This window comes from Hyla sarda, chromosome 3 (genome assembly GCF_029499605.1).
Source record: "Hyla sarda isolate aHylSar1 chromosome 3, aHylSar1.hap1, whole genome shotgun sequence".
NCBI lineage: Eukaryota > Metazoa > Chordata > Amphibia > Anura > Hylidae > Hyla > Hyla sarda.
In genome coordinates, this window is record NC_079191.1 from 345,839,851 (window position 1) to 345,864,360 (window position 24,510).

Below are 24,510 nucleotides of genomic sequence, written 5' to 3' on the forward strand. Positions count from 1 at the left end.
CATACCATTCCTACATGGACCATGGAGCCGGCTTGCTTCCTTCAGACCAGCTGACTGCCTGACACGTGACCATCCACCTGCTATGTCACACGCCGGGAGCTCGCGGCGGCGGCTGCACTTGCCGGTGCTGCCGCCGTTTTTAGCTAGAGCAGGACATCCCAGACATCAGGACCAGTGCGGAGTGGGTGAGTGGCACTTTGGTGCCTGTGTTATTTATCCTTGGTACAGCAGGTCACATCAGCTGGACCCCTAATTTCCATGCGGGGTATGTGACTTAATTTTCCGGTATAGAACTTTTCCAAACGATCAGTATTGAACCATCTTTGCAGGATTGACTTTGAAACACAAGATTCTTCTTCTTTTTTTTCTTTTTTAATTTACAGGACTTTTTAATTTACAGGACAATTTACAGGACAATTTTCAGATATTCCATCTCAAGCACCTTACTGTCAATACATTGTCAGTTTACCAGTAGTACACCTTTCTTTATAGGGTTATTATTGTTGCTTTATTGTTGATACATATTGTTGCTGTATCCCACTGTATCCCACTGTAGTTACATTTTTTTCTTTACAGCGATACATTAATCAACATTTTTTATTGTTGTTCATTCCCTGCTATATTTTTCTGCACGGAGCATCATATATTTATATGGTTCACTAAATGTGAATATATTTTCTCTCCAGGGCTTATTTGTGATAGAATTATATTTGTATCAATTGTACCCATATTCACAGCCGTAGGGCCCTACGGCTGTGACTTTTTAGGATTTTATTATCTTATATTAAATATATTATATAACTAATTGGTCTGGAAGTACCTCTCTTTCCATCTGAGCCATCCATCCACCATACACTTTCTTTTGAGTGGTATAGTTGAGGACTGAGTACTCCATTTTTCTATATTTTTCATTCCACCTCTCATTAGGGTGTGAGAGTTTCTCAGTTAACCTTGCATATTATTTCTGTGAGCTGCACATACTCTATTATTCTTATTTTGGAAACTACACCCCTCAAGGAATGTATCAAGGGGTACAGTGAGCCTTAACACCTCACAGGTATTTCACAACTTTTTGTTAAAGTCGGATGTGTAAATGAAAAGAAAAAAATTTTCACTAAAATGCTGTTTTCCCCCAAAATTTTACATTTTTACAAGGGGTAATAGGAGAAAATGACCCCTAAAATTTGTAACCTCATTTGGAAATACCCCATGTGTGGACGTCAAGTGCACTGCGAGCGAACCACAATGCTCTGAAGAGAAGAAGCGCCATTAAGCTTTTGAAAAGGGAATTTGTTTGGAATGGAAGTCAGGGGCCATGTGCGTTTACAAAGACCCCCGTGGTGCCAGAACAGTGGACCTCCCCCCCACATGTGACCCCATTTTGGAAACTACACCCCTCACAGAATTTAATAAGGGGTGCGGTGAGTATTTACACCCCACTGGTGCTTGACAGATCTTTGGAACAGTGGGCTGAGCAAATGAAAAATAAAAATTTTCATTTTCACGGACCACTGTTCAAAAAACCTGTCAGACCCCTGTGAGGCGTAAATGCTCACTGCACCCCTTATTACATTACATGAGGGGTGTAGTTTCCAAAATGGGGTCACAAATATTCACGAATAAAGCACTATATATTCGTAATTACGAATATTCGTTTTTTTTTTTTTTTCCAGTAAACATCACAGTGATCATCCCTCACTGCTTCCAGCTTGTGTGGTGAAAGGAAGGCTGTAATACTACTGTGTGAAACTGGCGTGCGAATTTTCGCATATGCTTATGCTAATTTTGGTTTATGCAAATTCTGGCATATGCTAATTTTCGCATACGCGAATTTTCACATATGCGAAAATAAAACGCGAATATTACGGGTGGGTGGGCAGAACGGGGAAACCGAAAGTAAAGCCCCCCGCCCCCGATCTGCTATTGGTGGTCGCGTCTAGACCACCAATAGCAGGGATAGGAGGGGTGGCACCCCTGCCACCTCACTCCTATCCCTTCATGGGGATCGTGGGTGTCTTGGACAACCGCAATCCCCCTTATATTCCGGGTCACCATAGACCCGTATGACCCGGAATAGCCGCAAATCGCAAGTGTGAATTCACTTGCGATTTGCGGCGATCGCCAACATGGGGGGGGGGGGGGGGTCTGATGACCCCCCTGGGCATTTGCGCGGGGGGCCTGCTGATAGATATCAGCAGTCACCCCCGTCCGGTCCCCGCTCGGCGCGCGGCAGGGACCAAAATTCCCACGGGCGTACAGGTACGCCCTTGGTCCTTAAGTACCAGGGAGCAAAGGCATACCTGTACGCCCTTGGTCCTTAAGGGGTTAAAGTCCTATACAAGTCTATGGAAAATATATGTTACTGCATAACTTCAAAACGGCTGGAGATATTTCGATAATACTTGGTCCCATGTTACTTATATGTCCACTTAAAATATAGGATAGTTAATTTAACCCTTAACTACCCCCATTTGTGAGGGTCTGGGTTTTTGTTTAAAGTCCCATGCAAATCAATGGGAAATGTATGTTCCACATAACTTCTGTACGGCTGGAGATATTTCAATAATACCTGGTACACATATTACAGGTCGGGATATGAGAACAGGATGTGAGGTTGAGATAGGAGGACAGGATGGTCGGGATAGAAGGTCGAGTTAGGAGGTCGGGATATGAGGATGGGATAGGAGGTTGAGATAGGAGGACGGGATAGGAGGTTGAGATAGGAGGATGGGATAGGTGGTCGAGATAGGAGGATGGGATAGGAGGTAGAGATAGGAGGATGGTATAGGAGGACGGGATAGGAGGTTGAGATAGGTCGGGATAAGAGGTGGAGATAGGAGGACGGGATAGGGGGTTGAGATAGGAGGACGGGATAGGAGGGCAGGATAGGAGGTCGAGGTAGGAGGTCGGGATAGGAGGACGGGATAGGAGGACGGGATAGAAGGACGGGATAGGAGGTCGGGATAGGAGGTCGAGATAGGAGGTCGGGATAGGAGGACGGGATAGGAGGATGGGATAGGAGGACTGGATAGGAGGTCGGGGTATGAGGACAGGATATGAGGACGGGATATGGGGTTGGGATATGACAACGATATCTTGGGATGGGATTTGAAGTCAAAAGCTTCCTCCTTTATTGATTTTCCTCCCCAACAAGGATGAGGAAGGAAAAACCGGGCAACGCCGGGTACTCAGCTAATAGAGACATTAAAAAGCAAGACTACATTTTGCCAAAATAAACTTGAGAAAGACAAAATCCTTCTGGGAAAACGTCTTGTGGACAGATGAGACCAAGATAGAGCTTTTTGGTAAAGCACATCATTCTACTGTTTACCAAAAATGGAATGAGGCCAACAAAGAAAAGAACACAGTACCTACAGTGAAATATAGTGGAGGTTCAATGATGTTTTGGGGTTGTTTTGCTGCCTCTGGCACTGGGTACCTTGAATGTGTGCAAGGCATCATGAAATCTGAGGATTACCAACGGATTTTGGGTTGCACTGTACAGCCAAGTCTAAGAAAGCTGGGTTTGCGTCCGAGATCTTGGGTCTACCAGCAGGACAATGACCCCAAACATACGTCAAAAAGCACCCAGAGTGAATGGCAACAAAGAGCTGGAGAGTTCTGAAGTGGGCAGCAATGAGTCCAGATCTAAATCCCATTGAACACCTGTGGAGAGATCTTAAAATTGCTGTTGGGAAAAGGCGCCTTCCAATAAGAGAGACCTGGAACAGTTTGCAAAGGAAGAGTGGTCAACATTCCGGCTGAGAGGTGTAAGAAGCTTATTGATGGTTATAGGAAGTGACTGATTTCAATTATTTTTTTCCAAAGGGTGTGCAACCAAATATTAAGTTAAGGGTGCCAATAATTTTGTCCAGATCATTTTTGGAGTTTGATGTGACATTATGGCCAATTTTCTTTTTTTCCTCCCTTTTTTGGTTTAGTTCCAATAAACACAAAGGGAATAAACATGTGTATAGCAAAACCTGTGTTACTGCAATCCTTTTCTGTGGGAAATACTTCATTTTCCTGAAAAATTGGGTGCCAACATTTACGGCCATGACTGCATATAAAAAAAAGTTTCCCCCCCCCCCCTGGAATACCCCTTTAAACTCTAAAGGATCATTAATAGTGATTAAAGAGAAACAAATGGTGCTAGACTGGCCTATTGTTGTAGATAGGAATTAAGCCAGGGAATAAATACTAAATGAGAAGATGAACACTGACAAGTGACATGAATATTGACAAGTGACATTTCTTATACCTCAAGAACTATGGAGGCTTCTTTATGAAGGATGGTGGCTAGTGTGAAAACTGTGCAGGTTTGGTCTACATCATAATGATGCAAAACATAAAAAAGTGTCCACAAAATAATTTTAATTTTATTTTGTTTTATTTATTTCATTAATTCTACTTTATCCCCTAATGTTCAAAGGATGCAAAAAAAAATATATATATATATTTCTTAAAGTGATTGTCCAGGATTACATAAATTTTTAGTTTACGAACAGCACAGTGAGCCTTTTATTTTATTTTTTCCCAAACCTGGATAAGCCAATAATGAAATCTGTGCACTGCTCACTATTGCAATTATTGCTAAATTTGACATGTACAGTATACATTTTTTTTCTATTTGTAACCTTTAAAATTTCTTATAATAAAGCTTTTCAACTACCATCCTTTTGACTGCTTACTATGAATTCACAGACTTTGTAATTTGCTTGTTTGGATCATTGCTCTCACCAACAGCGATTGTCAGCGTGGTAATGGTTTTTCCATATATATATATATATATATATATATATATATATATATATATATATACATATATATATATTGTGAGATATCCCAGGGGAATTAGCTCAGGAATTGTCCCTCTAACATCACAGGACATGTTTTCAAGCAGGAGTAACCACGCCACAGCAGCTGCCTTGTGAAGAACCGGCTCCTCGCCAGGTTTATTAGGTTGCAGGTATAACCAAACAAAACAAAGCCAAATCCCTCAGCACTTGAGGGGAAAAAAAAGTTGGCGTGCATTACGATTTGGGCACTTGGGCTCCTTCCTGTTGTGGTCCGGTTGGTAAAGTCTTCCCCCGTGCAACACGGGGAAGATCTTCAGTTCCTCCAAGTAACAATGAAGAGGCGTCACCACTGGGAACCAACAGGGCGGAACTGCGACCGCTCGCGCGTGCAGAAAACACCAGACTACGTTAACCCTTTCAGGTACTTACACTCCACAGTGACAATTAACAGTCTTTTCTTCACCTCCCTCTATATTTCACAAGTGCCGCTAGTAACACTTTGCAATAACAACAGTCCCATACACTTTTTCTGGTGCAAATTTTGTCACATGTGACTTTTACAGACAGTTTCGGACACAGTTCAGACTAGGCGGGAGGACTTGTGATGTGTGGTAAATGGTGCACACCCGTATCCTGTTTGTGATGCCAAAAGTTGTGGCATGGGATGTGATGCAAAGGGCAGATGGAATTACCCTAGGGGTAGATGGCATTAACCCCTTGTATTCGTGATGCCAGGGCGTGGTTTATCCTCAATACCACCTGAAGGTATCCCGCTGGATCCTGGGCTAGGCACGGGGGCAATAATGACTCCGACACCAAGTTACGGATAACAGTAGCTTAACTGAGGGTGGGGTGCATTCACACCACGTTTTGTACATACGGGTGCTGGATCCGGGGGGGGGGGGGGGGAGGGGCAAACTGGGCGCTCCCGTACCCGTGCTGGATCAGCCCGTGACTCCATTTACTTTAATGACCCGACCGGAGTCAAACGGTGACTCCGGTTGGCTCAGTTTTGACCCGTATGCGGTTTCCTGACTGGACCTAAAACAGTAGTTTACTACGGTTTTAGGTCCGGTCCAAAACCGCATACGGGTCAAAACTGAGTAGGGTCAATTAAAATAGGTCAATTAAAATGGCACAGGGGGATCAGGGGTCAAGGGTTTCAATTAAAATGAAGGGGTACGGAGGGGATTGAAATGACACAGGGCCCCCAACCCCCCCCCCCCCCCCACGCAAATTATGCTAATTAGCATGGCTGGTGTATTTTTGCAAGACAGCCACAATCCACTCTTACCTGGGGTCCCCATGAGTTGTTAATTCACCTTTGCCCCCTGCTGTGGACCTTACTGCAAGAATCCAGAGGCTGAGGGGTTAATTTGCCGTCGATGGGCTGGTATGAAACAGGACACGTGCAGAGCTTCCTGTGATGTCATGCATATATAATTAATTATGCAAATTAGCATGTCTGGTATTTTTTTGCAAGTAAGGTGGCAACTCAAGCTGCGGCCGACACGCCTCCTGCATGAGAGAGCCTCAGCAGAGCCAGGGCCCTGTACAGGAGATTGTGGTGGGGTTCCCAGCATTCGCCCGCCTCCCCCCAGCGGGAAATTCGCTGCATATTCTGAGCATACACACAGGGATAGCCGGAGTTCATTGAGGTTTTGGGGCAGGGCTGCGCGTTACAGGCTTGACCCAAAACCTCACAGGGCTGCCACCGACTAGCCCTATGTGAATGCTCAGCGCAGAATACGCAATGTATTTCCCACTGCTCAGCACATTTTGTGCAGCGTAAATTACGCTGTGTTAGCACTTCTTGGGACCATACCCTTAAAGAGCATTCCCATAACAGAAACCAATGAAGACATAAGATATGCCATCACTTTTCATCAATAGGGATCCTGTTGCTGCAGTTTGTACTCCTCAATAAGAAGGTGATGGCATAGCTTAATAATATGCTATCACTTTCTGTAATGGTATCTCTGTTAAATGAAAAGTAACTTGCTATTCCTTATCTTATAACAGCACCACATAATCCTTCCACAACAAAAAATCTCAAGGTATGAAAAAGTAAAACCTTCTCTCTTGCCTCAGGGGGTAAACCTTAATACAACCTCAGGAGGTAACCTTAATTTTATATATATATATATATATATATATATATATATATATATATGCTAGATGAGTACCCGGCGTTGCCCGGTATTTCCTTCCTAATCCTTGTTGGGGAGGAAAATAAACAAAGGAGGAAGCTTTTGACTTCATATCCTGTCCCCCTATATTGTTGTCATATCCCAATCCCATATCCCGTCCTCATATACCGTCATCATATCTCAACCTCCTATCCTGACCTCCTATCCCGTCCTCATATCTCAACCTCATATCCCGTCCTCCTATCTTGTCCTTATATCCCGAACTCCTATCTCGACCTCATATCCCGTCCTCATATTTCGACCTCCTGTCCCATCCTCATATTACGTCCTCATATTCCATCCTCATATCTCAACCTCATATCCCGTCCTCATATCCCATCCTCCTATCTCGACCTCCTATCCTGTCCTCTTATCCCGACATCATATCCCGTCCTTATGTCCTATCCTCATATCCTGTCCTCACGTGGGACTGATTTGTGATGAAGATATTGTAAGCTGAAAAAAGAAGGGGACTTGGCTTTGTGGGACTGGGCATGATTTGCAAGCCAGACCGATGCACAAAAAGGGTAGATAATAAAAGGGCTTTGGGCTTAAAATGTGGGTGTGACTTTGTGAGATGGGGTGTGGCTTGAAAGCCGGATTGACACATTTACCAGGAGATGCAGAGCGGAGCTTGTGGAGTAAGGTACTGGAAGTCTCATATACTTGCATGGGATTTGAAACAAAAACCCATCTTTTATATAAGGGTGTAGGTAAGGGTTAATTTAACTATCATATCTTTTTATTTGACATATAAGTAATATGTGTACCAGGTATTATTGAAATATCTCCAGTACAGAAGTTATGTGGGAACATACATTTCCAATTGATTTGCATTGGACTTTGAACAAAAACCCCGACCCTCACAAATTGGGTAGTCAAGGGTTAAATTAACTATCTAATATTTTAAGTGGACATATAAGTAACATGTGACCAAGTATTATCGAAATATCTCCAGCCGTTTGGAAGTTATGCAGTAACATATATTTCCCATAGACTTGTATGGGACTTTAAACAAAAACCCCGACCCTGGCAAATGGGGGTGAGTAAGGGTTAAGTTACTTATCCTATGTTTGTTGTTGACATATAAGTAACATGTGTGCCAAGTTTCATGTTAATATCTTTAGCCGTTTGGACGTGATGCTGGAACATACACACATACATACACACACACACACACACACACACATACACATATTGGGGGATATTTATCAAAGGATTTAGACTGGTTTTCCTGTCTAAATTTGTCGCACAGAAAGTCGCAGTCTAAATATGTGTGACTTTTGCTCTAGAGGATTTTTAGAACATGATGCATTCTAGTCTATTTTAGACTGAAGTGCATTGAAAAATGCATTGTTGCTGAATTTATCAAAAGCGACTTTTCAGCGACAAGTTGCATCGGCTGAAAGTACGCCGAAATGTCAGACCATGCTGGAGCAGGTTTAAATACAGTCTAAAGCATAGATCATGAAGTCTGTGCACAGAATTTATCAAGAGCTGTGCGCCATTTGATAAATTAGGCGAACAATAGACCAGCCAAACCCTCTGTAGTTTAGTCTATATTGATGCTGGACATAGACAGCTTTGATAAATATCCCTCATTGAGTTTTATAAATATATATATATATATATATATATATATATATATATATACTAGCTGAGTACCCGGCGTTGCCCGGTTTTTCCTTCCTCATCCTTGTTGGGGAGGAAAATCAACAAAGGAGGGAGCTTTTTACTTCATATCCCATCCCGATATGTTGTTGTCATATCCCAACCCCATATCCTGTCCCCATTTCCCGTCCTCATATCTCAACCTCATATCCTGACCTCCTATCCCATCCTCATATTCCGTCCTCATATCTCAATCTCATATCCCGTCCTCCTATCTCGACCTCATATCTCGACCTCCTATCCCGTCCTCATATCCCATCCTCATATCTCAACCTCCTATCCCGACCTCCTCTCTTTGTGAGATGGGGTGTGGCTTGCAAGCCAGATTGACACATTCACTAGGAGATGTAGAGCTGAGATTATGGAGTAAGGTACTGGAAGTCCCATATACTGGCATGGGACTTGAAACAAAACCCATCTTTTATGTAAGTGTTTAGGTAAGGGTTAATTTAATTTAACAAAAAAAACCGACCCTGGCAAATGGTGGTGAGTAAGGGTTAAATCACCTATCCTATGTTTGTTGATGACATATAAGTAACATGTGTGCCAAGTTTCATGTGAATATCTTCAGCCGTTTGGACGTGATGCTGGAACACACACACACACATTGGGGGAGATTTATCAAAACCTGTGCAGAGGAAAACTTGCCCAGTTGTCCATAGCAACCAATCAGATCGCTTCTTTAATTTTGCAGAGGTCTTATTAAAAATGAAAGAAGCTAGCTGATTGGTTGCTATGGGCAACAGGGCAAATTTTCCTCTGCACAGGTTTTGATAAATCTCCCCCATTGAGTTTTATATATATAGACTAGCTGAGTACCCGATGTTGCCCGATTTTTGCTTCCTAATCCTTGTTGTGGAGGAAAATCAACAGAGGAAGCTTTTGACTTCATATCCCGTCCTCATATATTGTTGTCATATCCCAACCTCCTATCCCGTCATCATATCCCGACCTCCTATCCCGTCCTCCAATCTCGACCTCCTTTCCCGACCTCATATCCCGACCTGTAATATGTGTACCAGGTATTTAAATATCTCCAGCCGTACGGAAGTTATGTGGGAACATACATTTCCCATTGATTTGCATGGGACTTTACACAAAAACCCTGACCCTCACAAATGGGGGTAGTTAAGGGTTAAATTAACTATCCTATATTTTAAGTGGACATATAAGTAACATGTGACCAAGAATTATCAAACTATCTCCAGCCGATTGGAAGTTATGCAGTAACATATATTTCCCATAGTCCCATGGGACTTTAAACAAAAACCCTGACCCTGGCAAATGGGGGTGAGTAAGGGTTAAATCACCTATCCTATGTTTGTTGGTGACATATAAGTAACATGTGTGCCAAGTTTCATGTTAATATCTTTAGCCGTTTGGACGTGATGCTGGAACATACACACATACATACACACACACACACACACACATTGAGTTTTATATATATATATATATATATATATATATATATATATATATATATATATACATATATATATATATACATACATACATGAGAAGGGGAGACTACTGAGGCAAGTGAAAAGATTTTACCTTTTTATAGTGGTGGTCTGTGACCTAGGCAACAAGCTATCAACAAGGGGAGGAAAGAAGCAGGAATATCAAGAGGAGGCAAATTTGCCAAATAAATTTATTTGCAAAAATATTCAGCTTGGCAAGCCCAGCGTGAAGTTGAGATAGGAATACAGAAAATTCTGAAGGTTCACAAACTTTCATGCACCACTATGCAGAATTAGTATTCTTTAAAATGGCAGACTTTGTTCGGTGCAGGAATTGTGCATTCATTTCATGTTCCACTCTTTGGAGGTTTGGATGCTGTCAGATCTGTAGACAGTTCTCCTTATTGCAGCAGGAAATTGCATTTTTGAGATCTGAGATGTTTAAATTATCTGTTAAACAAACTCAGGCTGGGACCCCTAGAAATGGCAGATGGGTTACTGTAGGTTCTGGAAGACAGAGATGTGGATAAATGACATGTCCCACATTCTGTAGTTTTCTATAATTCATTTGCAGCACTCTCATAATGTAAGGGCAACATGGATATTGGCTCAAGCACAGAGGGTGAGGAACCAACGACTCCTATGTCTAATGTATGCAAGACTGCAGCCAAGGAAAAAAGATAAAGTGAAGTCTGAAAGGAAGCAGCTGTTGCTGGGTGATTCAATCATAAGAAGTGTGGAGCTTAAGGAAAATGGTTTTGTGAGATGTCTCCCTGGTGCTACTGCTAGAAGAGATAGAAGACGTATTCATAATATTGTTAAGCAAGCAACGCAGGAAGGGGACGTGGATGTTCGTGTCCATCTAGGGACAAATGACCTGGCTTGAAATGAAGTTTTAGAGGTGAAGGAATCTTTTATCACACTTGGTAATGATGTACAGGATTTTACATCCACGGTTTCATTTTCTGAAGTTCTGCCTGTGCATAATGTTTGGAATGATAGGCAGAGGCGCATTAAGTAGTTCAATTTATGGCGTAGTAAATGGTGTCAAACGTAAGGATTTGGCTTTATGTCTCATGATAGCTCTACTAGGAATAGAAAAGGTACTGTACAAAAAAATGGTTAGCAAATTCATAAGTACATAAGAGAAAGATGCAAAGAAGTATTTAAGCAAGGAGTGGGGGGGGGGGGCAAAAAATTCAACAATGCAGATAATACCAAATCATACGAGATAAATAATTATCTCAATTGCAATACAACTCACTGCATTTATATTATAGAATGTCAAGCATGTTGTATGAAATATGTAGGTTGTACCACACGTAAACTTAAAACACGATTTTTAGAACACGTAAATGATATCGCCAATCCATCTATAAGAAACCGTTCCAGTGCTTCACTCCACTTCATACAAGAACATAACAGAGACGTAAAATACATACAAGTATATGGAATCGGAAAAATACATAGGAACATTAGAGGTGGTGACATTCAACGTAAATTAATGGACAGGGAGGCTTTCTGGCAGTTCATATTGAACTCAAGAATGCCACATGGTCTTAACTTGCGCAAAGAATTATTATTTCATGATTAAAACCTAAGATAATTTGTTTTTTCATTTTTTCTTTATTTTAAAATGCCAATGTAACATCTGGTTTACATATGATTAACATGCAGTTTTTTTCGACTCCATTCGATTCAATGTGGACTCTAGATCAGACGATGAGATTTGCCCTGCGTTTATTATGTCTCTTGTTGAGTGAATTTTTTGCATTGGACAGCACCGTCTCCTTATTTCACATTTATTTAATACAATCTAATATAGTTTGTTAATATTTAATTCAGTAATCTGTCATTTTTCTCGAATGGAATCATTTTGCTTGAATGTTGTAATATATCTCTCTTGATTTTATAATACAGGATATATATGGAAAGAAAAAACACAGAGATGGCGCCTTGATGGTGCCTTTACCTTTGCTAAAAAGAGCGTTAGATAGGCAGAGGTATTAGGAAATGAAATGCCTGCTCACCTTATCAAGTTGTGCTAGCGAGCAGGCACAACTCTGGACAGCGCTTTGGGGGGTGGCGGCGGGAATCCCGATGCCGCTGGAGGTCTCCTCTGCTACTGGATCTTCTCCGCTGGCCGTGGATGTTCTGCAGGAGCAGGTTGCTGCTGGTACCGTTAGCTGGAAAAGTGGTGCTGCAGGTAGCGGTGCTGCGGGAGGAGGTGCTATGGTCCTCCGATGTTAATCGCAGGATGCGGGCAGAGGTATCCAGATGCGGGGCAGATGTCGGGAGATCCCTGCGCCCCTCAGCCCTTAGGATTAGCCGAGCTTGGGTGGTGGTAGGGGTCACACGTCTCTCTGCAGGTGTAGTGTGCAGGGGTCGGTGGAGGACCACTTTAATTGACCAGGAGCAGCTGGATGTCGGAACCGCTGGAGGGCGGTAAAATACAATGGAAGAAGTGCGGGGTGTCTCTGGCAGGAGGCTTCCCCAAAAATGCCAACAGTGCTGGAGCGCTTCACTGGTACTGGAGAAATAGAACTGCAGACTGCAGTATTAAAATCCAATAGGTATTTATTAGCTACGATAAAGGTAACAGAAAACAAAAAACAGGGGGGGGGGGGGGGAAGCAATCTTGTACGGACTACGCTCAGGACCTGAGGAAGAAAGGGACACCTTTCGAAACGCGTAGTCCGTAAAAGATTGCTTCCCCCCCCCCCTGCAGTCTACAGTTCTATTTCACCAGTACCAGTGAAGCGCTCCAGAACTGTCGGCATTTTTGGGGAAGCCTCCTGCCAGAGACACCCCGCACTCCTTCTCTTGATTTTATAAGACATGTTGAGGACGTCCTTCTTTTAGCAGCCTGTCATTTTAATGTATTGAACTCACCTGGAAATTGCCTATATTTAGGCACCAGGAAGTAGAGCAAGTATCTTTTGACAAAGGGCGCATGCGCTCGAAACGCGTCAAGATCCCTCAAATGAAGTGAAGTGTAACGGCTCCATGCTATTTTAAAGAGGAATTGAAAATAAAGCTGTTTTTCCAAGTGCTGGATCATTTCTTTCATTGTTGGACACACGGAGTCTGGGTGGAGATCCGGTCCCGGGAACCAGTAGGTGAGCTGGACTTTCTATACTTTTCTGGTGATATATAGACCACCTGGCAAAATAAAGAATTAGATGATCTACTAGTTGAGGAAATAGCTAAAATGACAATGAAAGGAGAAATTATCATTATGGGAGACTTCAATCTTCTGGATATAAACTGGAAAACCAAAATAGCTAGTTCTGCCAGGAGTACAGATATTCTAATTCTCTACTGGGATTATCTCTACAACAAGTGGTTGAGGAGCCAACCCGGAGGGGGGCCATTTTGGATTTGGTATTCGCAAATGGATATTTGGTATATGATGTTATTGTAGGCGAAAGCTTGGGATCACCAGTCAGTGTGGTTTAATATAAGAACAGTGAAGGAGTCACACCACACAAAAACGAAAGTTTTCGATTTTAGAAAAACAGACTTTTCAAAAAGGAGATTAGTCATAAATGAGTCCCTAACAGACTGGAACGGATTACATGGAGTCCAGGAGAAATGGGACTACTTAAAAGATGCTTTATTGAAGGCAACAGAAAATTGCATTAGACTTGTCAGTAAAAGTAGAAAAAGGAAGACACCACTGTGGTATTCGGCAGAAGTGTCCAAAAACATAAAAAACAAAAAGCTAGCATTTAGTAATTATTTAAAAAAAAATAAGTAAAAAAATTAAAAAAACAGAGCAATGAAGATAGGGAAATCTACAAGATTAGGCAGAAAGAGGCCAAGCAAGTTATAATAACTTCTAAAGCACAGGCAGAAGAAAAACTAACTCAGTCTTTGAAAAAAGGGGATAAGACATTATTCAGATATATAATTGAAAAAAGGAAATTAAAACAAGGAATAACTAAATTATAAACAAAGGAAGGAAGGTATGTAGAAGAGAATAAAGGGCTTCTGACTGCCTTAATGAATACTTCTGTTCAGTTTTTACAGATGAAAAAGAAGGAAAAGGACCTCCATTAGGGAGGAAGACTAATGAATCGTTTAACCCCTTAAGGACGGTGGGCGTATGCATACGCCCCCGTTTTAAAGTCCTTAAGGACTATGGGCGTATGGATACGCCCGTGGGAATTTCGGTCCCCGCCGCTTGCCGGGCGGGGACCGGGGTGACTGCTAATATCTATCAACAGGCCCCCCGTGCAAACCCTTGGGGGGGTGCCGAGACCCCCCCCATGTCGGCGATCGCCGCAAATCGTCAGTCAATTCAGACCAACCATTTGCGGCTTTTCCAGGTCAATCGGGTCTCTGGTTACCCGGTGACCCGGAAAAAAAGGGTGAATGGGGCTGTACGAGACAGCCCCATTCACCCTTACCCAGCAGGAGTGAGGTGGCACGGGTGCCGCCTCAGGATCACGTGATTGATCGGTCGGAACGACCGATCAATCATGACCCTGCTGGGCGGCAATCGGGACGGCGAAGATGGCGGAGAGCGGCGCCGGTGGCGCTTGCCCTGGTCCGGCGGGGGTCCCCTCGCGATCGGTGACGGTGACAGGAGCAGCAGGATCGGCGGCAGCAGCGGTGGCGGTCCCAGCGGAAGGATACAGCAGGAGGTGAGGCCTGTTCACTTCCTGCTGTTGCTTAGCAACAACTCGCAGCATGCACAGCCAAAGGGCATGCTGGGTGTTGTAGTTTTGCAACAGCTGGAGTTCCAACTACAACTCCCAGCATGCACTTTGGTAGTCTGTGCATGCTGGGGGTTGTAGTTTTGCAACAGCTGGAGGCACTTTTTTTCTATGAAAAAGTGTGCAGCCAGCTGTTGCATATCTACAACTCCCAGCATGCCCTTCGACTGTCAATGCATGCTGATTGTTGCAGATTTGCAACAGCTGGAGACACATTGAGTTAGGTAAAAAACTCAGTTTCACAACCAGTGTTTTGCAACCAGTGTGCCTCCAGCTGTTGCAAAAATACAACTCCAAGCATGCACTGAGAGACTGTACATGCTGGGAGCTCTAGTTTTGAAACAGCTGGAGGCACACTGGTTGCGAAACACTGAGTTAAGTAACAAACTCTGTGTTTTGCAACCAATGTGCCTCCAGCTGTTGAAAAACAACAACTCCCAGTATTGCCGGACAGCCACTGACTGTCAAGGCCGGGAGTTTTGCAACAGCTGGAGATACCTTATTTGGGAAACACTGCCGTAGTGTATTTTTGTGGCGGATTCAAATCCCCAATTTAGTCCTCGAATGTGCATGGCGCTCTCTCACTTCGGAGCCCTGACATATTTCAAGGAAACAGTTTAGGGCCACATATGGGGTACTTCCGTACTCGGGAGAAATTGTGTTACAAATTTTTTATTTTTTTTTGGGGGGGGGGGGGGGCTTTTTCTCCTTTTTCCCCTTAAAGTTGGGGTCTACACCAGCATGTTAGTGTAAAAAAATATATATTTTTACACTAACATGCTGGTGTTGCCCCATACTTTTCATTTTCACAAGCGGTAGAAGGAAAAAAAAGACCCCCAAAATTTGTAGTGCAATTTCTCCTGAGTACAAAACTACCCCATATGTGGGAGTTAAAGGGGCATTGCAGGCAAACACTTTTTTTTATATATCAACTGGCTCCGGAAAGTTAAACAGATTTGTAAATTACTTATATTAAAAAAATCGTAATCCTTCCAATAGTTATTAGCTTCTGAAGTTTTCTGTCTAACTGCTCATTGATGATGTCACATCCCGGGAGCTGTGCACGATGGGAAAATATCCCCATAGGAACTGCACAGCTCCTGGGACGTGAGTCATCAGAGAGCAGTTAGACAGAAAACAACAACTCAACTTCAGAAGCTAATAACTATTGGAAGGATTAAGATTTTTTACAAATCTAAGTCAAATTTATAGCTTTTACCTCAAGCACCTCACCATCTAGGGTGCATTATGATATGTGTGGATTAATAAATAAAAAACAGCATCACTAATACAAAAATGGAATTGTATATAATTCAATAAAATAAAATATACTACACATATACAGGCACTAATATGCTTGCACATTTACCTACTGAAGAAGGGGTCGGAGGACTACAGTTCCCAGTACCCTGAAACACATCTAGGACTTGGCACTATTCACACCATCTACTGGTACGCATCCAATTACCAGTGTCCGCACCTAACCCCGGCACCAGAGGAGTTAACCTAGTCTCCAGCCTCCCGCTTCGCCTGAGGAGTCGATCCAAGCTCCAGCCTCCCGCTTTGTTTGTCGGCATCTCACCTCCAGTTCCCCACGTGGGACGCCGCTCCAGTGTGTGCCGACACTCCTGCCAGAGTGTCAGCGTTGTCACCATCTAACTATCCACGGAAGAGTGGCTGCAAGGAACGGTTTTGACCATCGCGTCGCACCCCACTGCCATCAGGGTTGCTAATCTAGCATGAGATTGCCACTTACCATCTTGCGGCTACACGGGAGAGCTTTCTACAGCCGCATTCCATAGGTCCATGCCAGTGAGAACCAGGCGGCTACAGGCGGTGATAAATACAATTATTAATGTTCCTCTATTATCTTTACCATCTAATCTATTGACTATCTGGAGTCTGATTCTGCAATATTTATCAAGTGCATTTTAACCATCTGCTCTGTAACGGGACTAACAAACCAGGTGCCGGATTATCGGACTGTACACGCTTATTGTATTTTAGTCATCCACCCAGTATTATTACCCCACTAGGGCCCAGTGGGGTATGTACTAGTGCCTGTATATGTGTAGTATATTCTATTGAATTATATACAATAAAATGTTTGTACTAGTGATGCTGTTTTTTTATTTATTAATCCACACATATCATAATGCACCCAAGATGGTGAGGTGCTTGAGGTAAAAGCTATAAATTTGACTTCTATTTTCTCTCTGATGCCGGTGGGGACCGGTCATAGCTTTAATTACCTCGCACCTTGTGTTGTGAGCTACACCTTATTTGAAATTAATTTACAAATCTGTTTAACTTTCCGGAGCCATTTGATATATAAAAAAAAGTTTTGGCCTGGAATACCCCTTTAAGTGCTCTGCGAGCGCACAACATGGCTCAGAAGTGAGAGCATGCCATGTACATTTGAGATCTAAATTGGTGATTTTACAGCGGTTCAGACATAAACACAAAACAATAAATACCCACATGTGACCCAATTTTGGAAACTACACTCCTCACAGAATGTAACAAGGGGTATAGTGAGCCCTAACACCCCACAGGTCTTTGACAAATTTCCGTTAAAGTTGGATGTGAAAATGAAAAATAATTTTTTTTTCACTAAAATGCTGGTGTTACCCTACATTTTTCATTTTCACAAGGGAGAATAGGAAAAAAAGCCCCCCAAAATGTGTAGCCCCATTTCTTCTGAGTAAGAACATAGCCCATATGTTGATGTAATGTGCTCTGCAGGCGAACTACAATGCTCAGAAGAGAAGGAGCGCCATTGGGCTTCTGGAGAATGTGTCCAAAATTGAAGGCCATGTGTGTTTACAAAGCCCCCATAGTTCCAGAACAGTGGGCCCCCCCACACGTGACCCCATTTTGGAAACTACACCCCTCACGTATTGTAATAAGGGGTACAGTGGGCAGTTACACCTCACAGGTGTCTGACAGATTTTTTGGAACAGTGATCCGTGAAAATGAAAAATTAAATTTTTCATTTGCTCAGCCCACTGTTCCAAAGATCTGTCAAATGCCAGTGGGGTGTAAATGTTCACTGCACCCCTTATTAAATTCTGTGAGGGGTTTAGTTTCCAAAATAGGATCACATGTGGGGGGGGGGTAGAATGTTCTGGCACCACGGGGGGCTTTGTAAGCACACATGGCCCCTGACTTCCATTCCAAACAAATTCTCTCGCCATAAGCTCAATGGCGCTCCTTCTCTTCTGAGCATTGTAGTTCGCCCGCAGAACACATTACATCCATATATGGGGTATTTCCATACTGGGGTTACAAATTTTGGGAGGCTTTTTCTCCAATTACCCCTTGTGAAAATGAAAAATTTTGGGTAAAACTAGCATTTTAGTGAAAAAAATCGAAATTTGTCAAGCACCTGTGGGGTGTTAAGGCTCACTGTACCCCTTGTTACGTTCCTTGAGGGGTGTAGTTTCCAAAATAGTATGCCATGTGTTTTTTTTTTTTTGCTGTTCTGGCATCATAGGGGCTTCCTAAATGCGACATGCCCCCCAAAAAAACATTTCAGCAAAATTTGATTTCCAAAAGCCAAATGTGACTTCTCTTCTGAGCATTGTAGTGCACCCGCAGTGCACTTCACGTCCACACATGGGGTATTTCCATACTCAGAAGAGATGGGGTTACAAATTTTGGGGGGCATTGTCTCCTATAACCCCTTGTAAAAATGTAAAAGTTGGGGGAAAACCAGCATTGTAGTGAAAAAAATTAAAATTCATTTACACATCCAAATTTAACAAAAAGTCGTCAAACACCTGTGGAGTGTTAAGGCTCACTGGACCCCTTGTTATGTGCCTTGAGGGGTGTAGTTTCCAAAATAGTATGTCATGTGGGGTTTCCTGCTGTTCTGGCACCATAGGGGCTTCATAAATGTGACATGCCCCCCAAGAACCATCTCAGCAAAATTCACTCTCCAAAATCCCATTGTTGCTCCTTCCCTTCTGAGCCCTCTACTGTGCCCGCCGAACACTTGACATACAAATGAGGTATTTCCTTACTCAAGAGAAATTGGGTTACAAACTTTGCGGGGCTTTTTCTCCTTTTACCCCTTGTAAAATTTCAAAAACTGGGTGTACAAGAACATGCGAGTGTAAAAAATGATTTAAAATTTTCTCCTTTACCTTGCTGCTATTCCTGTGAAACACCTAAAGGGTTAACACACTTTCTGAATGTCATTTTGAATACTTGGAGGGGAGCAGTTTTTATAATGGGGTCATTTATGGGATATTTCTAATATGAAGACCTCTCAAATCCACTTCGAAACTGACCTGGTCCCTGAAAAATTCAGATTTTGAAAATTTTGTGAAAAATTGGAAAATTGCTGCTGAACTTTGAAGCCCTCTGATATCTTCCAAAAGTTAAAACATGTCAACTTTATGATGCCAACGTAAAGTAGACATATTGTATATGTGAATCAATATATAATTTATTTGGAAAATTCATTTTCTTTACAAGCAGAGAGTTTGTTAGAAAAATGCCAAATTTTCATGAAATTTGGGGATTTTTCACCAAGAAAGGATGCAAGTAACAACGAAAATTTTTTCACTAAAATGCTTAAAGTGACAGTGGTCAGAATTGCAAAAAAGGGCTCAGTCCTTAAGGGGATAATGCATGAGTCCTTACAGAGGAAGAGGTTCTATGTTTGCTGTCTAAAGTGAAGACAAAAAAAAAAGTCACAGGGGCCTAATGGGATACACCAAAAATTATAAACTTAAGACTTATCTATAAACTGCAGTCATTGAGCTTGGACTCCCATATTGTTGAGTTGATTAGGCAGTGGCTGAGTGACAAACAGAGGGTTGTAGTCAATGGAGAATATTCAGAGCAAGGTCTTGTTACCAGTGGGGACCTCAGGGATCTGTACTGGGACCAATAGTGATATTGCAAAAGGTCTTGATGGTAAGGTGTGTCTTTTTGCTGATGATACAAAGATATGTAACAGGGTTGATGTTCCTGGAGGGATACGCCAAATGGAAAGGGATTTAGGCAAACTAGAAGAATGGTCAGAACTCTGGCAACTGAAATTTAATGTGGATAAGTGCAAGATAATGCAGCTGGGGCGTAAAAACCCTCGGCAGAATATAGAATATTTGACACAGTCCTGACCTCAGTATCTGAGGAGAGGGATTTAGTAGTAATTATTTCAGAAGACTTAAAGGTAGGAAGACAATGTAATAGAGCAGCAGGAAATGCTAGCAGAATGCTTGGATGTATAGAGAGAGGTATAAGCAGTAGAAAAAGAGAAGTGCTCATGCCGCTGTACAGAACACTGGTGAGGCCTCACTTGGAGTATTGTGCGCAGTACTGGAGGCCGTATCTCCAAAAGGATATAGATACTCTAGAGAGAGTTCAGAGAAGATACTAAACTAGTACATGGATTGCAGGATAAAACTTACCAGGAAATGTTAAAGGACCTTAACATGTATAGCTTGGAAGAGAGAAGAGACAGAGGGGATATGATAGAGACTTTTAAATACATAAAGGGGAAACAACACGGTAAAGGAGGAGAGCATATTTAACTCCTTTAGGACTCAGGGTGTACCTATAATGCAGGGCCACAGCGTGGCCTCTAACAACGGCCGGGACCCTTGGCTAATAGTGCACGGCACTGATCGCGGTGCCCCACGCTAGTTGATGTTGAACGTCACGTCTAAAGTGAAAGTAAAACATTGCCAGTTAGCTCAGGGGGCTGTTCGGGATCGCCGCAGCAAAATCGCGGCATCCCGAACAGCTCTAGGACAGCAGGAGGGCCCCTACCTGCCTCCTGTTGTCCGATCGCCGAATAACTGCTCAGTGCCTGAGATCCAGGCATGAGCAGTCAAGCGGCAGAATCATTGATCAATGGTTTTACTATGAGAGATCGGTGTGTGCAGTGTTATAGCCCCTATGGGAGCTATAACACTGCAAAAAAAAAAAAATGTGAATCAAGATCATTTCCCTAAAAGTTTGAATCCCCCCCCCCTTTCCCATAAAAAAACAAAAAAAAAAAAAGTGTGTAAATAAAAATGTGGTATCGCCGCATGCGGAAATGTCCAAATTATAAAAATATATCATTAATTAAACTGCACAGTCAATGGCGTATGTGCAAAAAAATTCCAAAGTCCAAATTTGCGTATTTTTGGTCACTTTTTATATCATGAAAAAAATTCATCAAAAGCGATCAATAAGTCCGATCAATACAAAAATGGTACCGCTAAAAACTTCAGATCACAGCGCAAAAAATGAGGGGTCAGAAGATGACAATTTTAAACATATAAATTTTCCTGCATGTAGTTATGATTTTTTCCAGTACGACAAAATCAAATCTATATAAGTAGGATATCATTTTATTCGTATGGACCAACAGAATTTTTACCAAAAAATTTTTACCAAAAAATGTACCGCGTAGAAATGGAAGCCCCAAAAAATTACAAAATGGCGTTTTTTCTTCAATTTTATCGCACAATGATTTTTTTTTCCCTTTTGCCCTAGATTTTTGGGTAAAATGACTGATGTCATTACAAAGTAGAATTGGTGCCACCAAAAATAAGCCATCATATGGATTTTTAGGTGCAAAATTGAAAGGGTTATGATTTTTTAAACGTAGGGAGGAAAAAACGAAAGTGCAAAAACAGAAAAACCCTGAGTCCTTAAGGGGTTAAAAGAAGAAAGACTACCAGAAGAGGCTATATTTTATATTAGAGGGACAAAGGTTTAAAAGTAATATCAGGAAGTATTACTTAACTGAGAGAGTAGTGGATGTATGGAATAGCCTTCCTGCAGAAGTGGTCGCTGCAAATACATTGAAGGAGTTTAAGCTTAAAGGGGTACTCCACCCCTAGACATCTTATCCCTTATCCAAAGGATAGGGGATAAGATGTCTGATCGCGGGGGTCCCGCCGCTGGGGACCCCCGCAATATAGCATGCAGCACCCACCTGTTTCTTGTCCTGAAGCGCTGGAGGGTCTGGGTCGCGACCACGGGAACGGAAGTATGTGACGTCATGACTCCGCCCCGTGTGACGCCACGCCCCGTCCCCTCAATGCCAGTCTATGGGAGGGGGATTAGATGTCTAGAGGTGGAGTACCCCTTTAAGGCATAAGGCTATCCTTCATATAAGATAGGGCCAGGGACTATTGATAGGATTCAGATTATATGGGCCAAATGGTTCTTATCTGCCGACATATTCTATGTTTCTATTGGACTGAGGAAAGCAGGATGGTGTTTAAATGAATTGTGCACCATCTAGGCCATTCTGCCCAAGCTGTTGGGAGCAGTCGTTACATTCAGGACAGTTTAGACAGATGACCATTGGAGAGGATAATTTGCCAACATGCATCAGCAGATTCCACCATCCACCATTGTCCACCATCCAGGAACCAATGGCACCTTCATTAAATACCCCATTCTCTGCCTGTACAATTCCAGGCACATAGCAGAATGAAATTGTGTCATGGCGCCCATTACATGTTCTGCCAGTGACCACCAGCCAATCTCGCCTTCATTTGCAGTGGTGTCATGAACGAGAAACCTGGGTTGCTACTGACTGGTTCCTGTCGCCTTTATCGACTAATCCAGTCAGGTTAGAGGTATGCAGGCTCTGTGGTGAGAACTTTTATCCTGACATAGCATAGAGCCCCTATGCTTGAGTGATTGCCCTATGTAAAGGATTCCCAGATAGCCATTTACCCCTAGTAGTGATACAAGGGACAATAACAGCTCAGTGATATCTGCAGGACATCCCGTACCCGCGTGTGTTGCCTCATGACAGGGCTTCCATTTGGCATTTTTCAGTAGGCTAATGTCGCCTACACATAGCAAGGGTTTCCCCAGGAATCTCTCTGCCAGACTGCAACACTTTCTTGGCAGCCTGGCCTGTCACCAGATGTATCGCCAATCAAGCATTTAAGAGACCAGCAGAGAGGCCAGATTTGGCAACCTACGAGTGTGAGTGATCTTCAGGCCCAGCTGCAAGATGCCATAAACCTGTATGCCTCCAGGCCCACCTATAACTAATCCTATATAAATAAAGTAGTCATTTTCTTGACAATCTGAGATATCTAGTCATTATTTTATGCTAAAATGCACATTAATGCTACAATACAATAACCTTTCAGACCGGCCACAAGGTTATTGTGTTGCGCTCGCTGCTGTTGTCGAGTCCCCTTCACAGACTACAGCCAATTTTATTCTCTGCATTTCAGAAGGTGGGGCGAAAGCTGGTCTGTTTGCTAGGGTACACACAGTGCTTAAAGGAGTATTCCAGGAAATGTATTATTTATTTTTTTAATCAACTGGCTCCAGAAAGTTAAACAGATTCGTGAATTACTTCTATTAAAAAATCTTAATCCTTCCAGTAGTTATCAGCTGCTGAAGTTGAGTTATTTTCTGTCTGACAACAGTGCTCTCTGTTGACACCTCTGCTTGTCTCACAAACTGTCCAGAGTAGGAGCAAATCCCCATAGCAAACCACTAATGCTTCGGACAGTTCCTGAGACAAGCAGAAGTGTCAGCACAGAGCACTATTGTCAGAAAGAAAAGAACCGCTCAAATTCAGCAGCTGATAACTACTGGAAGGATTAAGATTTTTTTTAATAGAAATAATTTACAAATCTGTTTAACTTTCTGGCGCCAGTTGATATAAAGTTTTTTTTCCTGCAATACCCCTTTAATTTCCCTTAATTCTTTGGCCAAGCACAGCACCTACTCCTTACTACTAAACCACAACAAAGAGCTAGATAGTGTGCACTGGACAAGCTGGCACTGGGCTGGGTTGATGGCTTTCACAGTACACTACTATCAATGCATGAGAGAGGTGGTAAGGCTCACGCACACTAGAGAATATCCGTCAAGAGAAATATCAGGCAGGCACTGTAGTGCTGCCGGAATCAGTCAGCACCAGAACTTCTCACACAATGACGAATTTTAATTTCCGCAGCATAAATTTTGCAGTGTGTATAATGCAGCTGAATCCTATTAAAAACAATGGGAGGCTGCTGCACTGGAATTTCAGAGTGGAATTTCTCTGTATGGGCCCTTACTGATGCACTGGATTTGCAAGGTGCTATGTGAGCAAAAAAGGAAAGACACTGCTGCAATACAGTAAACACAGCTTTACACAAAGTACTAAACTTCCAGTATTTACACAAGAAACAACTGCCCTGAACCTAATGGATGAAGAGGGAAGTTCTGGTTTACCTTCTTAAGCAGGCAGACTGGCTCAGCCTGCACATATCCTACACGTAGCACAGTCTATGCCCTGCCCCCCCTAGAGACAGAATGCCTCAACATTAGGCAACAGATTGCAGAGAGACCCCTAGGGCCAATGACTTTATAGCTGTTGTTTATGGGTAAGGAGTCATTTTTGGTGAATGATTCACAAATCTATTGGGAATCACATAGAGGATAGTTGTATTAAAGGGCATTGATCATTTCATTTCCTAACAGGAAGATCCCTGGGCGATGCACTGATGCTAAACAGAAGTGATTGACTGCTCAGCCAATAACCAGCGTGAGATAGCCAGCCCCCCCCCCCCCCCCCCAGCACACAGTCTCTTTACGTCCCAGAGGGTGGACCTTGCATTGCTGAGGTGAGATCGCAGCGGGTCCCAGCAGTCAGATCGCCGAGATCAGACACTGGGGGAGACTTTATCAAAACCTG